The 22,436-nt window shown below is 39.0% G+C and overlaps 1 protein-coding gene across 1 annotated transcript in view; it reads right to left on the bottom strand.

Annotated features, from left to right (window-relative positions):
* Positions 1-22,436, bottom strand: part of ABLIM1 (actin binding LIM protein 1) — a 176,931-nt gene that overhangs the window by 150,216 nt on the left and 4,279 nt on the right. The window contains exon 2 of the mRNA XM_021709761.1: positions 18,425-18,559. The gene's annotated coding sequence lies outside the window, so the exon portion shown is untranslated. The remainder of the gene's footprint in view (positions 1-18,424; positions 18,560-22,436) is intronic.

The following is a 22,436-nucleotide window of genomic DNA, read 5'->3' on the forward strand; positions in this document are numbered from 1 at the left end:
GTGGATCCTGAACACCTATCATAATACTAAAAGAAAGGGACTGGCAGTAGCAGAACTCTTCCAGGGGATTGTGGGGGGGGGGCACATAAAATCAATAAGGGTACCTGATCCTATGAAATGAAGGCCAATGGGAGGCCCAAAGTTCACCTGTACCTAGACAACCTATGTACCCAATCCTGACTTGTACCCCACATCTTTAAAAAAAAAATGCTACTTTATCCTTGGGTCAGGCCAAAATCCTGTTTCACCTTGCCTAGGATCAGACCATCCCTGCCTCCTCCTAGGCTGGTATGTGCTAGAGCTGGAGTGGGACAGACACAGGGTATAGGACTCAAATATTTCAACCTGATTAGCACTGTGAACACCTATTCCCATGCTCTGCCCACATCCTCTATTCCAATAAATTTTCAAAGACTTTAATTCATCCAAGATGTTATGCTATTCATTTCCTCAAACTCTTTGCATTCATACAGAATGAAAAGGCCGACTTTGATACCATGTCTTTCCAAACTATTAAAAATACCATTACAATGCAGGATCTGATTTAATTCATTTTTTAATCTGAAACCCAGAGGGGTGTGCTTGAAAGTATCACACACAGCAATTCATAAGTACCATCCACTGTAGCCCAGAGTTCAAAATAGCTGAACAGAGACTCATCAACAATAAAGTGAGGGGGCAAGTTCCCACCAGAAATAACTTTTGATAATGCATTATCCTGGAAGCAAATAGCCTCAAAAGACTTATTTTAAGAGTTTTTCACATTAGCTTCCAAATGCACATCAAAATCAATGATCATTTTTTGGGAAAGAAGATAGTTACAAGCTCAACCAGATGGTAAAATGGGTCCCCAAGGTAAGGCATTTGAGAGTTTGTATTTAATTTCCAGTTTGGATTTACAATACTAAGTAAAGAGCCTTGGTTGAAAGGAAATCATTCTGGCATCTCTATTTATGAATAAAATATTTGACTACATCTTAAGTTTTTTGTTACACTTATGGAACTTCATGGGCAAACCAACTTATAAACAATTCAAGAAACAATAGTATCCAGAATAAATAATGCTATGTTAAATATTAGTCTCAATTTTTGGCTTGGCCCATAAGACAAAAATAAGTATTAAAGTCTTCCACCCTAGCACAGATTACTTTAATATCAGGTATTAGGGCTAAAAACACGCACAAGAGAAAAATGAATGGCTGGCTATGCTTAATAGGACCAATTTTGTATACTCCAGAGAGTTTTATCTCAAAAAGGGCCACTCATGTGAATTTTGGGCCCACAGGTAAATTTTATAAAGGTCTATGTTCTCTATTATCCCTTTCCCTTTTTCAGTCTCCAAAACATGTATGATCTGATACATATGAGGTCATGTATCTTTGCCTTTTATGAACTCCAGGCACAAGAGACAGCCTCAGCAATAGTTATATATACATATGTCTATAAGCAGATTGAAAACAAAAGATAAAGGTGCAGATGCACAGCCATTTTTACCAGTAACCACAGGAAGAAGTTAGCATGGAGTCTATTAACCTCCCTAATGGGTTCTTTTCCTCTAGTTTCTCCCTGCCCAATATCTCATGCACACTGCCTCCAAATTAATATAAGAAGGATGCTTTCATTACAAGATGTTCTTGCTTCACTCTACCAAATGCTTTATGTTGCTTGTAAGGCCACCACATCTTTCAAATGCTCATCTGACTCTTTCCAAATACCAGTACTTTGCTCCAGTCCAACTGATCCTCAGTGTCCCACTGACATTCCTACCATTCCCTTGCTGATGCCAACTCCACCGAGCCTCTCGGCCCCACTCAGATTGGCCCTCTTGTTGAACCTGACAGCCTCTTCCAGTCCCCCAAAGCTCTGCATCCTTGGAACTTAGAACAATTATTGACATTCGGTTGTTAATATGTTCTCTTGAAATATTCCATATACTGCCATTATGATTATGTCTTCTTGATTGCAAGTTTACTGAAGGCAAAGACCATTTCTTATGCATTTTATATCTTCCATAGTACTCAGAGAGATAGAAAATTATTTTCCCTTCCCCCCCTCCCCATTTTCATATTGCTTTAAACCAGGCTGGTGTCTGCACCCTATAGTCACAGCCAAGTTCCTCTGGCAAAGCATCAGATAAAGGGCATTTTGTCATGACTGAGTCAATAATCATGCCTTTGCTCCTGAAACTAACTAAATGGCATCAAGAGAGTGGTGAAAACGCAGTAATTTCACTCACTTCCCAACTTTTCTGGTCTTATAAGACTCTTCTGAACTTTTTCAGCAACTGAAATTGACTGCAACTTAACAACCTAAGAGACGATTTCAATTCACACTTGCCATGGGTAGGGTGGCAATAAGTTCTACTTTGTGTTTAGCAACACCAAGAAGGCCCTGATTACAGAAAATAAGACTGTGACCAGTTAAGTGCTCCATGATTTAAGATGGATAAGAAGAAACTAGAATGGGAGCACAGGGAAACAACAGGATTAATTAAAAGGAGGGAAGAGAGCACTTTTAAGAAGTAGATGGGCTTAGACCAAAGAAACATAAGTCAATGTAACAATGGTCTTTAGGTATATGGTGGGTTATTTTAAGGAAATCAATGATCAGCTCTTTTTCAACTAAGGAGGACATAATGGGAAAAAACTTGTTTTAAATGTACCAAGAGATGTAGGTTAGATAAGCTATAGCCACAAAGGTGATAACAAATGAGAGCAGGCTCCAGAAGAGGGCTACTCTTATCACTTTGGTTAGGAAATATTTATAATATAATAAATGGTCTTTTTATCCAGGATAGCCAGCACACTGATCCTGCTGGATTTGTACAATGGGATAATGCTATTTTCTTGACCTACATTTCTAGGTCAAGTTGCAGGGATTACATTGCAATGAAAAGAACAGCAAATTCATCATTTTAACTACTTTCCAAAGTTCCATTTCAGAAATTAGATATAAAGAGTTCGTTCTTACAACTTATAAATTAGATAATACAATTTTACTTTTTAAAAAACCAAACATAGAAAACTCTCAATCTGTATATTCAAACCCCCACTCCTCAATTGCCATCCATCTTACTCTATAAATAACCATGTACTTAATAAGTTCACACGTTCTACATGGAGTGAACATGACCTGGTAAACATCTTACCTTTACATGGAAAAAATGCAAAATGATATTGAAAATGAGGTATTTTTCCCAAATCCTTTCACAGTGCACAGTCTTTAAAAAAGACTAATTCTTGAAAACTATATACCAACTCATGGACATTAGAAGCTGCAATCTGACTTTTCTAATAGTCTTAGATAAACAGTTTAAAAATAGATTTGATGTTCATAGCTCTCTTGATGAACTGAATATTACAGACAAGAGGGGCAAGGGATTTAAAGAAGCTATCAAAAGGTATTTCCCACACACACTAATATATAGTTAAGACTCATACTGCTGAGTGGTAACAAACTTCATCAAAACATGATTCTATATAAGGATTTCTGCCAATTCTACCCTGAGAGAAGAGCTTCCATGATCTGACTTTTAAAAATTTTTCTACAGATTCCTAGGGTTCAGAAGTCTTTTTCATGTGGCTATAAATATCATAAAGCTAGGTCCATTTTTGAGAAGGAATAAAGTTATTATAATTAATATTTAAAGCACTATCTTTTCAATGACAATAGAAACATCATGGTTCTATTCATTTCTAGTAGAAACTTGCTTGCCGAAACTGAGGTCACTTTCAACTCTAGCCACACCTCTAACTTCACCACCTGCTGCCTTAAATAAGGCAACCCTACATTTGGTTATACCTAGCATACTCTACTTTCTAGTCCTGGGGAGGATATTAAGTTTTTTGGAGCTTTATGCTAATATTTTGCCTCCTCCTCGGCAACATCCCCTGACCACTAGGCTCTAGGTGGTCTCGAACTCACTGAACCTGGCATCTGGACCATTAAACCAGAATCTGTACTGTTAGCAGCTATGATTTCACTCGTAAAGCATCTTACTTCCCCAGATCACAGGTTCTTCAGGGGTAGGTACCGTATCATATCTAGCTTTCAACTCTCCATGACCTGGCACAGTGAATGAATATATGACAGATGCTCTATAAACATTTCACATGGTAAAGATCTGAAGGTGACCAAATGTCCCAGGTTGACTTATGCAAACATTAAGTGACTTTTAGTAAGAAAAGAATGAACATCTCTTGAAAATAATGTAGTTCATTTAGTTGACTCTTACTACCAAGATAAAAGGTTGCATTCTTACCATTTATGTGTCAGCTCAACTTTCTCTTCCTAGAGAGGTAGGGGTGGGGAAGCCCTCCCTGACCACCTGCTCCTTCCCGACCACAAACACACTAAAACTCTTCAGTTACATGCTCACTCACATCACCTATATAGCTCCATTTATAGTCCTTTTATTTACAGTTGGTAAGACATATGTATAGGATCATTTGAATGTCTGACTAACAACCCCTACAGGGGCACAGATTATGTCTAACTCATATATAAATATAACTTGATCATGTATAACTAATTTTTGAGTGCCTGAGCATTCAAAAATTATTTGTTGAATAAACAAATGTTACTGTTTACACTTATAATTTATACTGTGCCTCTAGGCTAATCAGAGTTTCCATCACTGATGATCATTTGATATTTGTTTTCAGCTTTGAAACTTACAGGTGTAGAAAAACTATATAGTAGAGAGTTCTACACCCTTGCTTCTTTTGCCCCTGATTCAGAATTCTTGGAACATACCTGTATACCATGACTTTTTCCATCTCCATATTACCATTCAGGAATGGTTAGAACATGCATTTCTATGTTGATTCTTTAGCTGAGTGTCTCATGTCTAAATTCTACATTTAATGGGATTGTTCTGAATAAAAGTCTAACTATAGGAAATTTCCTAGGCCACAAGGACCACAATCAGAGAAACCTTATCTACATGACGCTGAACAGGCAGTTAAACTAACCTTTCCTTTGTTCCTTTTTGTAGACCTATATTTTTTTCTCCTCCATTACCCCACCACTTATTTTAGAAACTTCTTTCCCTGTTCAACAAGGCAGTGGCAGTCAAACTTGGGGTATCTAATACAGTCACAAGTTGCATAATGGTGTTTCAATTAACAACAGACCACATATACAATGGTGGTTCCATAAGATTATAATGGGAGTGAAAAAGTTCTATCATTAGCAATGTCTTGACTTAGGTTAATGTGTGTGTTTGTATCTTAGATTTTAATAAATAAAGTTTAAAAGATAAGGAGTAAATTTAAATACAAAAATTTATAAAATAAAAACATAAAGAAAATATTTTTCTGTAGCTGTACAATGTGTTTGTGTGGGTTTTTAAGAGACAGGGTCTTGGTATATTGCCCAGGCTAGATAGCAGTGGCTATTCACAGACCTGATCATAGCCTACTATAGCCTTGAACTCAACTTATCTTCCTGCCTTAGCTTGCTGAGTAGCTAGGGACTACAAGTGTGTGCCTAGGTCTGTGTTTTGTTGTTTTTCTTTTGAACATTTGTTTTAAGCTAAGTGTTATTACAAAAGAAATTTAGTGTAGCCTAAGTATACAACGTTGATAAAGTCTGCAGTGGTGTACAATAATGTCCTAGGCCTTCATGACACTCACCACTCACCAAGTCACCCAGAGCAATTTCCAGTCCTCCATTCATGGTAAGTGTCCCATATAGGTGTACCATTTTTTATCTTTTATATAATAATTTTATTCTACCTGTTCTATATGGTTAAATACAAAAATACTTATTATTGTATTCCAATTGCCTATAGTATTCAATATAATAACATGCTGCGCAGATTTGTAGCCTAAGAGCAATAGGTCATAACATGCAGCCTAGATGCACAGTAGGCTATGCCATCTAAGTGTGTTAAGTTCATGCTATGATGTTTGCACAATGAAACTGTCTAATGATGCATTCCTCAGAATGTATACCCATCGTTAAGTGACACATGATTGCACTTAGGAAGCTGGTCAGAAATGGTCAACCCCAACAACAGAAATGCTGGTCAGTTTGATTAGGGGTGAGAGGCCAGGAAAATGAATCATTCACCAGCATCCAGGTTACTCTGGGGTAGGTGGTTCTTGGACCCCATATTATAAGCTCTATACTAAGGAGTCTTGTAAATTTAACCCCTCTCCAAGTAGCTTCCAAACTGTATACATGGTATTTCCCGATACATTATATCTAGGTCCTTCCCACTTCTCACTAAAGCTTCTGCTACTTGCAATGTGAGTTTTAGAAGCTTTAGGCACAGTAGAAATCTGTCACTAGTTCTGAGGTACGTTGTAAATACTCTTTGCAGAAGGGAAGCTGGGCTCACCCTGTGTCCCGCACAGGTTTTTCATAGCAGATGGTGGCACACTGGTAGACCTAAAGGAAAAGGCTAAGGAGAAGTTCATTTTTGTTACAGAGGACAGTTGAAGGCTCCCCCAAATGCCATTTCTATCACTGAAAAAAGGCTACTCCAAACCCTTCTGCATGGGCTTAACATGGACAAAAAGTTTCTAAGGTACTTACCTCATTTGGTCTTGGTTGATTTTATCAAGGAACCCTATTTTTGCCCTCTGCCTCTCACTTAGTCTATAATATCTCTCTAGACACTATCAAAATCAAATTGCAATGTCATTTTTCACTGAATTAGAAATACTATTCTAACATTCATATGGAACCAAGAAAGAGCCTGAATAGCCAAAGTAACCCTCAGCAAAAAGAACAAAGCTGGAGGCATCACATTACCTGACTTCAAACTTCACTGCACAGTTACAGTAACCAAAACAGCATGGTACTTATACAAAAATAGACACATAGATCAATGGAACAGAATAGAGAACCCAGAAATAAAGCTGCACACCTACAATCAACTGATCTTTGACAAAGTCAACAAAAACAAACAATAGGGAAAGGACACTCTATTCAATAAATATAAATAGGAAAACTGGCTAGCTATATGCAGAAAAATGAATTAATGATTTAAATTTAAGACCTTAAACTATAAAATTCCTAGAAGAAAAGCTAGGAAATACTCTTCTGAACACTGGCCTAGGCAAAGAATTTATGACTAAGTCCTTAAAAACAAACGCAAAAAAGCAAACATGGACAATTCAGCCTAAACTAAAGAACTTCTACACTAGAAACTAGTGCAAAAGAAACTACTGACAAAGTAAACAGACAACCTACAGAAGGAGAGAAAATATTTGCAAACTATGCATCTGACAAACAATAAATATTCAAAATCTATAAGGAACTTAAGGCAACAAGAAAAAAAAATAACCCCATTAAAAAGTGGCTAAAGGACATAAATAGATGCTTCTCAAAAGGCATACAAGCACCCAACAAACATATGAAAAAATGCTCAATGCCACTAATCATCAGAGAAAGACAAATTAAAACTACAATGAGATATTACCTCACACCAGTCAGAATGGATATTACTAAAAAGTCAAAAAATAACAAATGTTGGTGAGCTTGCAAACAAACCTGTTGGCAGGAAAGTAAATTATTTCAGCCTCTGAGGAAAGTAGTTTAGAGATTTCTCAAAGAACTAAAAATAAAATTTCTATTCAACCCAGCAATCCTACTACTGGGTGTATGCACAAAGAAAAATACTCATAAATCATTCTACCAAAAACACAATGTATGTTTATCAAAGCACTATTCACAATAGTAAAGACAAGGAATCAATCTAAGTGCCCATCAATGATGAATTGGATAAAGAAAATGTACACACACACACACACACACACACACACACACACACACACACACACCATGGAACATTATGCAGTCATAAAAAAAAAAAAGAAAAAAAAACATGTCCTTCACAGCAACATGGACACAACTAGCAGCCATTATCATAAGTAAATTAATGCAGAAACAGAAAATCAAATACTGCATATTCTCGCTTATAAGTGGGAGCTAAATGTCAGGTACACATGGACATTAAGATGGGAACAACAGACCCTGGGGATTCTAAAAGGGGGAGAAAGGAGGAAAGCAAGGGTTGAAGGACTACTCACTGCACACTATGTTCACCATTTGGGTGATGAGTTCAATAAATTCCACACCTTGCCATCATGCAAACCTGCACATGTACCTCCTGAATCTAAAATTAAAAAAAAAAAAAAAAAAAAGCTTTGTGATAGCAACAAAAAAAATTACTTCTCAGATTAAATGAAAGGGAAAAAAAGGTCAAGGTAGAGTCAACTCTCACAGCATACTTTTCAAATTACAACCAAAACTTCACTAATTCAATCTAATTAGAAGCAAATCAATCTCAGCATGAGTTTAAATATTTGACTATGTAAGTGCAGCACTTCCACATTTTAGTAGATGTCATGGCTACAATATGGTAAGGTTAACTCTGAAAACAGCCTCATCACTCCAGATGCAAATCCAAGCAGGCCATCAGGATCAGCATTTCTTGGGCTTTCCCAATTTCTCTCAGGTACCATCTTCACTATTGTTTTGCTGTAGTGTTTTCTGAGTCAGAGTCTCATTCTGTTTCCCAGGCTGGAGTGCAGTGGCACAATCACAGCTACTGCAGCCTCAACCTGCTGAGCTCAGGCGATCCTTCTGCCTCAACCTTCCAAGTAACTGGGACTACAGGCACACACCGCCATACTTGGTGATTTTATTTTATTTTTTTTAATGGCTGAGACAAGGTCTAGAATTCCTTGGCTCAGGCAATCCTCTCACCTCGGCCTCCCAAAGTTTTGGGATTATGGGTGTAAAAGCTTAGTTTTTTTCTATAGTTTTTATCTACTCTTCTATTTCCTGGATGTAAAAAAAAAAAAAAAAACAGCTCACTTTTAATTAAATATGACTATTATAAAAGGCAAATGTATCTCATTGTCCTAAACCAAAAGTCAGTTGTTACTTCCCTTGTATATAGAGAATCTGGAAAAATAAATATTAAACAGTATAATTAACTTTAAGCTTTGATACCATTGCCTGATTAAGTCCTTGTGGCTGAAAACTATTCTTTCTTTGTTGTAAAAACCTTTTGCTTCATGAAATTAGAAGCAAAAAAGGATTGAAGAGAGAGTATTTTCTCACTGTGTGAGAAATGCTGGGTCTGTGAACCACAAAAAACAATTTCTTCTTCCAACACTTATAAAAGCATTCATTGAAACCAAGTCTTAGTGATCTGGACTTAAATAACTTGGAAATAATAACCCAGGATTTGTACAGGGGGAGCATTCCTTAACCGAAATGCTTGGGACCAGAAGCATTTTGGATTTCAAATTTCAGTTCTGGATTTTCATTATATACTTACTGGTTGAGTATCCCTAATCCAAAAATCTGAAACTCAAAATGCTCCAATAAGCAAAGCATTTCCTTTGAGTGTCATGTTAGCAATCAAAGTGTATAAGTATATTTTGGAGCATTTCAGGTTTTGAAGTTTTGGATGAGAGATATTCAACCTGTATATTATTCAACGATAAGCATTTTACTGATTAATTCAACAAAATTATTGAGTTAGACTTGTTTCTAAGGATTGTTAATACAAATGTCTTTCCCTACTGGTGCCCACATTCTAGTGGTGGGGTTGGGGAGAAAATGGGCAATATAAACAAACCATACACAATGTAAACCATATATAAATACATACACACACAAAAAAAATAACAGACATCTACATATCAGATGGTGTCAAGTATGACCTCATTTTTAAATGACAATTGAGAAGAGACCCAAGAGGGGGTAGGCATATACTATATGTGAAGAGCTTGTCAACCAAAAGAAATAGTAAGCACAAAGGTCCCAAGGCTATTGGTAATTAGCTTGTTTTACAACAATCAAGCAGGATAGTGTCGCTCAGCATGAACTAGGGAGAAAATGCTGGGAGATGAGCTCACAGAGTAACAATGGGGAGAGGACTTGAAATTAAATTGAGGTCTCTGGATTGCATTCCAAAAGATGAGAAATTCTTGGAAAGGTGACAGGATCTGAATTTTTTGTTTTTATAATGGATCAGCTTGGCTGTTACACTGAGAATAAACAGCGGGGCAGCAGGGAAGAGGGGCAAAAACAAATGCAGAGAGACCCGTTAAAATGATTAATCCTGGAAAAACACAATGGTGACTTGGACTAGAGTAGTTATCTTTGGGACATGATAAGATTAGATTTTGTACATACTATAAAGACAGGACCATCAGGATTTGTTGACAGATTGCTTGTGGCATGTGAGGGAAAAAGAGTAGTTGAGAATTATTCCAATGTTTTTAGGCTAAGCAACCAGAAGGAAGGCCTTCATAACTGCTGAAATCAGAAAGCTAGAAAAGAAGGTTGGATCTCAGTGCGGTGGCTCACACCTGTAATCCTAGCTGCCTAACTGAGGCAGGCACATTACCTGAGCCCAGGAGTTGGAAACCAGCCTGGTCAACATGCTGAGACCTCGTATCCACACACACATACACAAAATAGTTGAGTGTGGTGGTACAAGCCTATAGTCCCAGCTATTCGGGAGGCTAAGGTAGAAGGATTGCCTGAGCCCAATAAATGGATACTGTGGTAAGCTGTGATTGTGCCACTGTGCCACTGCACTGTAGCCTGGGTGACAGAGTGAGACTCCAACTCAAAAAGAAAAAAAAAAGAAGGTTGGGATGAAGATAAAGATAGAAATCAGGAGAGATTGGTTTGACATGTCTACTAGAGATGCTGAAAAGTCTGTTAAAGATACTAGACTCAATTGTAAGGGAGAAGTATAAATTTGGGAACTGTCAGGGGACAGACGGTGTTTAAATCATGATATTAGATGACATCACTAGAAAGTGGACAGAGAAAGAATGTCTGAGGGGCACTCAATGTTTCAGGGTCAAGATATACAAAGAACCAGCAACAGAACTAGCTAGATGCTTGCTTTAAAAATGGTTGAGGGAATTTCAATTTTCTTCTTCCTCTATAGTACAAGCATTCCCATAACATGGATTATACAAATCACTTTCTTGGTTAATTTGTTCTTCCTTGATAAAACCGGGTGAACTTCAGCATGCTCTTTCTTAAGAAATAAGTATTCACAGGGCTGGGCTTGGTGGCTCAGCCTGTAATCCCAGCACTTTGGGAGGCTGAGGCAAGTGGATTGCCTGAGCCTGCGGGTTTGAGACAAGACTGGGCAACTTGGCAAGACTTCGTCTCCATAATAAATTTTAAAAAACAGCCAGGCGTGGTAGCGCTTGCCTGTAGTTACAGCTACTTGGAAGGCTGAGGTGGAAGGATTGCTGGAGCCCAACAGGTCAATGCTGGGGTGGCCGTGAGCATGCTTGCTACTGCACTTCAGCCTGGGTGACAGAATGAGACCCCAACTCAAAAGAAAAAAAAAGAAAAAAGAAATAAGCATTCATAAACCTGACCTTAGAGCTGTCATGAACTGTAAAGAATCTCAGATTTTATCCTACTTGCAAGTTAACAAGATCACCTGCTCTAGTTTTATGAATGCTGGCAGAAGACATGAAACTCTTGGATCAGAAACAAAAGACTATTATTAAAAGTACAGCAGGAAGCATGAGCTTCATATTTGTTACTGTTCTCCATGTTCCTCAAATGTCCTGGGGTAACATTAATGAGTATAGCTGAATGATATACTCACATTGGGTGAGTATCATAGCTGAGGATTCCCAAACCTAGGAAACCCCAATCTTTTACAATGAGCTATAAGCAAACCTGTCTAACCTTTGCTCCAGAGGCAGACATTATAATTACCATACTACACAGCAAACAAATATGCCCACGACTTTGGGAGGAAACAGTATCTCTATCTTCCACGGTTATTTGTTGGACAAACATCTTTGAAAAGATAATTCAAAACAAAAAGCTATCAGCACCTCTGCTCATAAGAGACTCATGGATCATCACCTCCTAACAAGAGTCAAAATTGTTAAGCACTATATTTTGGAAAGAGTAAGAGCTCCTATCTTGTCCCAGTTTGAAATTCAAAACCCGAAATATTTTTAAAACCTAAGTTATATTTATTTGACAAGGTAATACTTTAATACGGCAAAAAAATCAAAAGATAAAAAACTCAGGTTATCCCTTTATATAAAAAAGATAGTATGAAAATGGATTCTCATCTGAAGTATTAAGAAAGCACATTTATATTAAACTTATTTCTCTTTCATCCTGGTTAATTCTACCTTCTAATCACTTTCTGAATGACTAAGGGTCTCTAAATAGGTAGTAAAAGCCTGAGCTCAGCTTTTGGAGAATATAAGAAACTACTTCCATTTTTCTGGAGTTTTATCAATTTTCCAGGTGAGTTCCAAAATAATCCATATCCAGCCTGCCCATGTGAGTCCAGATGAGAAAGCTAAGGATCTAAACCAGAGGAAAAACTAAGCATCAGCAACAGCTTACCCAAGAACTGCCTAAGCATAAGTTTCTTCATCTGTTATATCTGCCAGGTAGAAATGAAGCTCTGCAATCAATGACAGACTTCTATACTTGCATTCTTTCTCTTCAAAAGAAAAATAACTGTTTGAAGACATATGTCCTAGAAAACACTTGATAAATCTTGTTGACCAGCTATGCCATTAAAAACATTTGCCAGGTGAGTTGGCTCATACCTGTAATATTAGCACTTTGGGAGGTCAAGGTGAGCAGATTGCTTGAGCCCGAGAGTTCAAGGTCAGCCTGGGCAACATAGCAAGACCTCATCTCTACACACACACAAAAATATATAGCTGGGTGTGGTGGTGTGCACCTGTAGTCTCAGCTACTTGGGATGCTGAGACAGAAGGACTGACTGAGCCCAGGAGGTGAAGGCTGCCATGAGCCGTGATTGTTGTAGTCATGCTACGACACTCCAGCCTGGGCGACAGAGACTCTAACTAAAAAAAAAAAGTTGTAATTCCAGCACTTTGGGAGGCCAGGCAAGTGGATTGCCTGAGCCCGCAGGTTCAAGACCAGCCCAGGCAACTTGGCAAGACCTGGTCTCTACAATAAACCAACAATTAGCCGGGTGCAATAGTGTGCTCCTGTACTTCTGGCTACTTGGAAGGCTGAGGTGGAAGGATTTCTGGAGTCCAGCAGGTCAATACCGGGGTGGTCATGAGCATGCCACTGCACTCCAGCCTGGGCGACAGAGTGAGACTCCAACTCAAAAAAAAAAAAAAATTCAAAAAAAATTCAAATTCCAAAGAAATATACAGATATTGTTCATTTACATTATGAGAACTTACCATGTCAAGCAATGTTCTAGTACTAGGTATACAGTAGTGAGCAAAATAGACAAGAAATTCTGCCCTCAAGAAGTTTATGCTCCAGTAGGAGGTGAAGATAAATGAATAGAATGTGTTAAATGATAGAATTAAGGAAAAAAGATAAAGCAGGGAGAGATGCAATATAGGGAGTAGCTGAAATTTTATACGGGACAATCTAGGAAAGGATCACAGGAAACACAGAAAATTTGACCAGATAGTCTTAATTCTCTGGGCAGCCTCTCTGCTCCTTGGTCTTTTATAAATGCTCTAGAACTTTCTGGCAGGAAAAAAAATGGAACTAGAACCTTACCCTGAAAAATGATCAAGATAAACAAAAATAATTATAATGAATTATATATCAAGATAATGAAAATAAAAATGTATACTATATACAGTTAAAATGAACTATAATTCATATCTAAAGAGATACTTAGAAGTGTTAGACATTAATACTCTGTCCCTTTTAGAAGCCATTCCACCAGAGAAAAACCTGTACAAATGTCAACATGTCCACATCCAAACTGAGATGAATGCTCCTCATTATTTTCAGGTTTCTTATTCTCTCATACAGCATACAATACAATCATGATACATACAAGGTGATACATTAAAAAAAGATCGCATCACTAGAGCACTATCACAGAATGAATGGATACCATTAAAACAACTCCTGTATGTTAGTGGGATGAATGCTGCTTGTGGGTAAGGATGAAAAACAAAGCTACTGAGTACTGGAGACAGAACAGCTCCACCCAGAGTCTGCAGCAACATTCTACTCCCACTGGGTTATTATAAGAAATAACATAAGCTTTGGGGATCTCATTTTCATTTCATTACAGAACCCATTTATCAATTAAGCCACTTCCTTCATTTCATTACCAGATGGTTACATTTTCCAAGGTGACAAATGGGAATCAGGCTCTACTTCCTTCAGATGCTGGCATCCTTTAATATTCAGGGCCTGCCTTTTGCTCTTTCCCAGGGAAATTCAAACACACACCCATACAGCTTCAGCCATTATCCAGATGCCAAAGACTTTCAAACCCTCCTTCCCCAAATAGACTAGCATCTCTTGAGTGCTAGGTCTACTAGACTCTGAATGTATCACCTGCATTTAACCTCAGTGTATACCTAACTGAACTATTCTCTCTCTCCCCAGCACTGCCCCACCAAGTGTCCCTAAATTGGTGGCAATTCCACCTATCCACCCAAAGAGCCCAGCTGGAAACCTGGATCATTCTTCACTCCTCCCATTTAGTCAGTTGCCAAATACTATCAACCCTAACTTTATGTGTCTCTTAAGACTGTCTCCAATTCTCTATCATAACTCCTGCTACCTTACATTATTTCCATGTGGACCACCATTATATCTATAGCTCTCCTGGCCTCCACTCTATATCCTATATGTCTTGTCATCACAGCACTTGTTATTCTGCCTCATAAATGTTGCTTATTTATATGTCTCTTTGAGTTCTTGGAATACAAACAGTGTCTTGTTTCTTTCTATTCTCAGCATTTACCATCATGTCCCACATGGAATATGTGTTCCATCAACATTTAGTAAACGAACAAACAACTCCTGGGCCTTCAGAGTCCATGATACCAGACATTATAGGAAGTGAGATGAGTTCACCAACAAAACTCCTGCTCACCAACACTTATCTTCTCATTGTGAAGTCACTGTATTTGTTCAGCTCTTGTGTAAAATGTTCAGTGTCCTCTTTCTCCCTATTTTCGAAACCTATTTTTAGCAAAAAGAGTTCATCCCTGCTTTTTATTCTCACAGGTGTTGGCATCTTAGACCTTTCTTTCTAATTGTGGAAAGCAACATCTGCCCCCAATCAAGAAATAGGAGGCTTTGTCAACATGCTATATGAGTGAAGGAGAGCAGAGTAGGCAGGAAAAGAGAGAATTCCAGGGAGAAAGCCTGACCCAGCCCTGAAACCAAAGTCAGAACTAGAATATGCCACTTACGCATTCAGCCAGCCCTTGACCAAAAGCCCAAGCTTGTGCTCCCTACCCTAAATCCTCTATTTCAAGCATTAGCTTGCCATTTGAATTCTAGATGTAACAGGAAGAAAATGAAACTGTTGTTTTAGAACTCAGCTGCAGTCTGGGTCACTTGGGCTAGGAGGAAGACAGCATTACCCAGGGAGAAGACTGCTGTTTCTGGGTAAACCATCCTAATGGACTCTAGAGCCCTGATCTGATTAAGCTGGAAAGGAGAAGGGTCTTTGTAGAGAGAGGAAGACCTACCAAGATGGTGGCAGATGAAATTCTGAGTAAAAATAAAAAATAGCACTGGTTCAATCTCTGCTCAACTTTTCTATAAACCTAAACTCCCCTAAAAATTAAGTCTATTTATTTAAGAAAGAAAGAAATGGACCTAGACAATGAAAAGTTTCTTGTGCTGAGAGGTCCTGAGAATATTAGGGCAGCTGTTGTGCTACAACCTCCCACTGCTATCTGTGCTACAACCTCCCACTGCTATCTCAGACCTTTAGTAAAGTCTGCTGAAAATAGCTACCTTGTATAAGTTGTATTTTGGAAAATGGAGGAAGAAGAATAGTGTCCAGTGTGGAATAAAGCAATGAAAAAGGCATAGTACTCACAAGGGGAGACCAAGAATTTGACACTGGCAAGGCCTTGGAGCGAGAGGGGACCGACCACAAGAATGTGAACGTCAAGGAATCTTTAGAATTGTGCTGTCCAGTACAGTAGCCACTAACCACATGTGGCTACTGAGTGCTTGAAATGTATCTAGTTCAAATTGAGATGCATTATTTAGCTAGTATGAAAAAAAAGAATGTCAAATATCTCAATTTTTATAATACATGATGAAATATTATTTGGGATATATAAGGTTAAATGAAATAACCTTAACAAAAATTAGACTAACAAAAATTAATTGCCCCGTCTCTTTTTATTTTTTTAACATAGTTCCTAGAATATTTAGAATGCCATACATGGCTTGCATCATATTCCTGTAGAACAATGCTACTCGGGAATCTTAGGAAAAGTCGTAGACATCTCACAGCATAAGGCATGGGGAGCCTTTTAATAAACCTCTTCCTCCAGTTATTAAAAAAAAGGGTTACCCCAGAAAATTGACACACAAGGCAGGAGCCATCAACAGATTAAGTGTGAGAAAAAACACATTTACAAGAATAGAGGACACACTGATTTTAATAATGTTTTGTTAAACTGAAAAATAAGACCTACAAATAGAAACTGCTCTTAAAATAAGATTCAATTTAAACAAAAATTCAACTTTTCAGGAACACATTTATAGCATGAAACAAGGTATAGGATACAACTTTCTAACATGAGTAACTTACACCTGGTTGTTAGATTTAAACTAGAAGAGAAAAAAAAGCCAGGAACCTTTCATCCCACTGGGGATAAATGAATGTGTATTCTAATACCTCAATGTGTTCAATAAGGACTCTCCAGGTCTAAGACTAACACTTCATACATTCAACTAGAAATATAAAATACATACAGGGCTGCAGTCATCTAATGACTGCATTTATTTCATGCTGATTCTATCCCATGAGACATGTCTCAGGAAATTTATGAGAAAAAAATAAAGTATAATGCTGACCCCAAGTTCGCTAAACTGGATAGAACAGAAAAAAAAAAGAGAGAGAGAGAGAGAGAGAGTCTTTTTTTTAATATCTGGAATACTAAGAAGTTCTAATTCTGTACTTCTAGGCTTCTGGCTCCTATATTATACTCACATATATGGTTTTATGTATGTATATGTGTGTGTGTATATTTCAGATTTCATATATATACATGAAATCTGAAAGCTTCAGACTTGGGGTGACTTAAGTGTCCTGTGGTCTAGTCCCTTTATTTTATACATAAAGACACCGAGTCACAGAGAGACAAGTAACTTGCCTGTGATCACACAGTTGCTTAATGGCAAGGCAGGACTCAAGTCACATGGCATGGCAATACAGCATTCTAGGTGTGACTATAATATTTCCTGATGACCAACTTGGCTTATGTGAAAACTCAGACTTATCATAGTTACTCCTAGGGGTTTTCAGGAGGATTAAATAATCTCTCTAAGATGTATATACAGCATTTGTAACCTAAGTCATGCTTTGAGCACTGAGCTAATTTGAGGGAGTTGAGCTCACATCCTCCCTCCTCCTCTTCCTTCTACCTCTCACCCTTGCAAGTGTCCTTCCTCCTGAAAAGTTTATGCTCAGTGATAGGAGTAGTTGTGGACTCCAGAAAAGGATCCTTCCTCCTTTTTCATGTATGTAAAGGTCACTAGGCAACCTGGTGTCTACCTGAGAGCTTTCCTGGCCATGGATGAGTGGCTTAGGCTGGCCATGCTGAGTCTTTGTGAACGAGGACACTCAAAATGAAACCCAGTTTCTAGGAATGAAGGTACTTAGCATGTGCAGGATTCAGAGTAAAGTTACAAGCAAGCTCAGAGTCCTCTTCCCTCCTTCAACCCCATCCTGAGCTACCCAAACATGTCCTCAGCTCAAGCAACCTGTTTCTCAAACACACAAAAACCACTCTTCTTTCTCTTTTTCCCTAGTCAGTCATGCCCTGGCTCTGGAATAACAGGTCAGCATATTTCATACCAAGATGCCAACCTTTATAGACCCATTCAGGGGGGCTTGTTAGTTAATGGAAATCAATCTCAAAGCAGTATTTCTTGGATGGAAGGCATGTTTCTGTTTGGTGGCCTCCTGAGAGTTCTTGCTTAATTCTCATGTCTCAATATACACACACATGTGCCCACACACACACACACAAATACACACAGAGGTGCCAGTGACTTGGCATCCAATCATACAAGTTTTCCATCCTCCTATAACTAATGGATGTCAGGACAAGGTAACGTTGTGGTAGGAGTCCCTCATTTCAGAGGAAAAGAAAGATAAGGAACAAAACACAGACTGCATTTTACTGCTTTTCCACAGTGTTAGTCTTTCCTACCAGTAGAAGGGACTTCAGCAAGTACCCAAAGGCCTGTGAACCACTGGTTTTGGGGAAACTTGCTCTCCTCCTAGAGTCTAATCAAATCCCAAACCAGAAGTAAAGGATTCCAGGGCTTCTGAGAGCATTCACTTATCATCTGGCGACCCAGTATGGAGTTAAGGGGATGGAGTGGATCCCACAGCAAGCACCCCACTGTGACATGTCGCTAAGCCAGGATGCTGGAGACACCATACCTTTGCAGGTGAAACATTTGATGTGGAAATGCTTGGTCTGGACCCGGAGCACTTCACCCTTGCACGGCTCCCCACATTTATGGCAGTGAATGACAGGTTTCTCTGATGGGTGATGAGGATCCTGAGGGTGGGCCACTGAAAGAAAAAGCAAGATCCAGGTGAGTAGAACACATTCCTACAAAAGGGGCCGTTATGGGGATGCATCAATATCTCTGTAATTTTGGGGTCAACTGAGCCACACACATTGACCGATTCAACAGCATGAACTGAGCATTCCCTCAATTCCCCCTGCCCCCTGCCATGGCATAATCCTGGGACACACATATCAATTAAGACACCTGTGGCTTCAACACACCAGCGAGGAAAACACTGGGCTTGCTCCTCTGTGGAACCTGCTGTCTTTTCTCTTCCTCCCCAACTTCTCCAGAATGACATAAATAGACCATTGAATATACAATCTTGTTTGGTCTGATGTTTTGCAATACATCAATATTTGTAATATGTCTTTACCTTGATTTAGAAAGCATCTTTCAGCAGCTCACCATAGACTGTAAGTCCCCTGAAGATGGGGACCATGCCTGAAAGCCCCTCTTTTCGTCTCCCCAGTTGTACTTCTCCTTCCTTCCCCCAGCTCCTGGGGACGCAGCAGAATGCTCACACACCAAGGGAGCTCAGTCAATGTTTATTTACTTATTAATTAGTATGTGCTGGATAGTTTCTATGCTACTTTACCAGAGAGCCGTTTCTGATCTTAATTTGGCAACTCATTTAACCTGTTGGAGGTCTATTTTGAGCCCCCTATTATGTGCACAGTTCCTAATACACACACTGCAGGCAACAATTTTTTACAAATAAACTAGGAATCACGTGGATCTCTCTGAACCTCAGTTTCCTTTCCCATAAAACAAATGGGATTAGCTCAGAGGATTTCCAGGGTCTTTTCGAACTCTAGAACCACACACGATGGGGCTTTACAGGGATTGTTTCTCTCTGAAGACTGTGGTCTTCAAATGACAGAAGTTACCACAACTGCCCAGCCTTGGGGCTCGGATGCACAGTCTCTCCTTGCCAGAGGCCCAGAGAGAAGGCAGGAGGAGGACACCCATGGCTCTGAGTTCACCAAATGTCTTCATCTGACTTGCAGTTTCTCCAGTCAAGAATGCAGATAAGCACTTTTGCTGTCAAATGTATTTTTTTGATTTGGTCCTCAGAAGGAGGAGCATGTGGTATACAAAGACAATTACTTAAGTAACTACATGAGCATTATATGAGACAAGAACAGTGAACCTAAAATTAATTAAACACCACAAAGATGACTTTTTTTTTCTCCAAAGGTAAAACTGGGTTGGGCAGGGGGGAGATATGGGCAGATATTGCTGAAACTCAACTCAGAAAGCACCTTGCAGCAAGGAGCTCACTGTGCACCACAAGTATAATAGTTCATTGTGTTCCTTTAGGACCTCAGTAATGTTCTCATTTTGCCTGGAAAGAGTTTGAACAAGGCAGTCCAAATAATCCATTACTGGCTAAGTTCTGAGAAACAAGGTTCTTCTTGTGAGATTTTGACTAGGAACTGGTATAGTTTCAGGTTAAACACCTGACTGCATTCTTTGCAAATGGACCCTGGGAGCGACCACAAAGATACCAAGGTTGCAATTCATCTACATTTCCTTATCTACCTGCTGGAATCTCACTTGAAAACCTGTATTTACAACAGAATTCAGTACTATCTAAAGGAGCAAGGAAAGGCATGCTATCAAGATCTCTGAACAACCACTGACTTCTAGAGTGAGGTGTAACAAGGCCAAAAATTGATCACATGGGCATTAAGAAAGTTTCCCTTGACAATATCTGCTTCAAGTGCCAGTGAAGAATATGTGAGGCTGTTTTTTGTTTGTTTATTTATGAGTAGGAGTTTCACTCTGTTGCCCAGGCTGGAGTGCAGTGGCATGCTCACGGCCATCGCAGCCTCGATCTGCTGGGCTCAGGCGATCCTTCCACCTCAGCTTTCCAAATAGCTGGAACTACAGAGGCGTGCCACCATTCCCAGCTAATTTTTTTATTTACTGTAGAGATGAGGTCTTGCCGAGGTTGGTCTTGAATCCCTGAGCTCAGGGAATCTTCTCACCTTGGCCTTCCAAAGTGCTGGGATTATAGGTGTTTGTTTTTTAAGATCAATTCCTGCTTCCTATAAGAATGGGGAAAGTAATAATTATTGGGTATCTACTAAATGCCAGGCACGGTGCTAGGTGGTTAGCCATAAGTCACTTCATTCCATCCTTATCACCCCTCTCTCTCAGTGAAGCAATATTATTCTTATTTAAAAGATGAGGAAATAGAGTCTCAGAGAAGTTGGACAACCTGCCTAAGTAACAGTTAGTGGAAGCTCAAAGATCAACACCCAGGCCAGTCTGACTCCTAAGCTCATGCTCCTCCTATGCTATTTGCATAAATCAGAAAACTGTTGCAAGTCGATCATAATTATTGCCTGTAATCATTATAATTATATTTATAATTTAATGAATATAGCCAAATTCAAGTGCAGTTCTAAAAGCAGCAGCTAGGGCTTGGCTTATAAAGGAAACATATACAGCAATAAGGCCTCACAGCTGGGCACACAGCCAGCTGACAAGCATCTAGGCAGCTCTGTTAATCCTCCAAATCAGAACCCCTTGTGACGCACATTAAAATCACAGGTTCCTCAGCCCCCTGAACTAGAAGTGGGAATTACTAGCTTTTTTCTGAGCTATTTCCCTTTAGAATTCAGACACCTGACTAGCCAGCTACAGAGAAGAGTTAAAATTTTAAAAGTAATTCACAAGGCCATTCTCTTCAGCAACAACATGAGAACATTCACTTCGGCAACAATATGAGAACATAGTGGACCTCCTGACTCTAAGGGAGAATGCATTTTTGGATACGAAACTGCACTGCAGTTTCTCTTGATGCTTGAATTTCTTAGTGCTAAGCAAGCCAGCTGTGCTGAGTAATGATGAGGAAAGGAATATATCATTTCACTTCTTGGCTTTTCTCTACGTCGGAATAAAGGAGCCAGTGCCAATGCTGGCACCAGTCACAGAGGTCAGAATTGGGATCAGCATCTGCATTCTGCAAGAGTTTCCCTTTGGAAATATATATTACACCACAAAGTCCAGTCCTCCATGTCCAGAGATGACTTTTGCTTTCACTCAGAGATGAGCAGGGACTATATTGGGTTTATTTGCCTTTCCTACATACAACAGCACAGGCAGTCACAGATCAGAACAACCCATTTGTGAAGAAATGGGCTTTTCTTATTCGAGAATGACAGCATTCAAAGATCAAAATAGAGTCGATGTTTATTTCATCCCAATTAAAGTCAGTGTAAACAAAAGAATCTTTCTTCTTTTTAAAGACGAATAATGAGGTTCATTTTACATAACTGTCTTTGACAGTTTGGTTATTACCAAACATATGTTTGTTGGCTTAATTCTGCAATTTTGAAATATGCTAAGTCAGTTGCAATACAGACGTGACATTAATTGTGCACTCTCCTTATTTGCCAGGAGGCTCTGATGCTAATATTTACTTACTTGTTCCATCTTTCAAAGCCTGGGCGATTCCTGTGTATTCTACTGATAGGGAAACTGAGGAGCAAAGTGCTTACATTCCTTGCCCAAAATCACCAGTGAGTTATTGACAGAGGCACACTTAGCACTCAGGCATCCCAGCGCCTTCCACTTTTCCAAGTAGTCAATGATTTACCCTTGTTAAAACCTTCCATGGCTCATCAACTTTGAATAAGAAGCATATGATAAAAAACCAGACACATGGATACACACTTTCTGAATAATGAGGACATACATCTTAATAAAGAGTCAAGAGTCTGTTTGTCTGAAAAAGGAAAGGAATTCCTACACTGTAAAATATCCAGTTTGGAGGCATTCTGGGTACTGAGATGAAGCAGTTGATTGCAAGGCTAGCTGAGGAACTTTACACTGTCTTTCACAATCAAACAAAGCAGGTCGGCCAT

Source organism: Carlito syrichta, unplaced genomic scaffold (genome assembly GCF_000164805.1).
Source record: "Carlito syrichta isolate Samal-C Ts95f unplaced genomic scaffold, Tarsius_syrichta-2.0.1 Scaffold281088, whole genome shotgun sequence".
Classification (NCBI taxonomy): domain Eukaryota; kingdom Metazoa; phylum Chordata; class Mammalia; order Primates; family Tarsiidae; genus Carlito; species Carlito syrichta.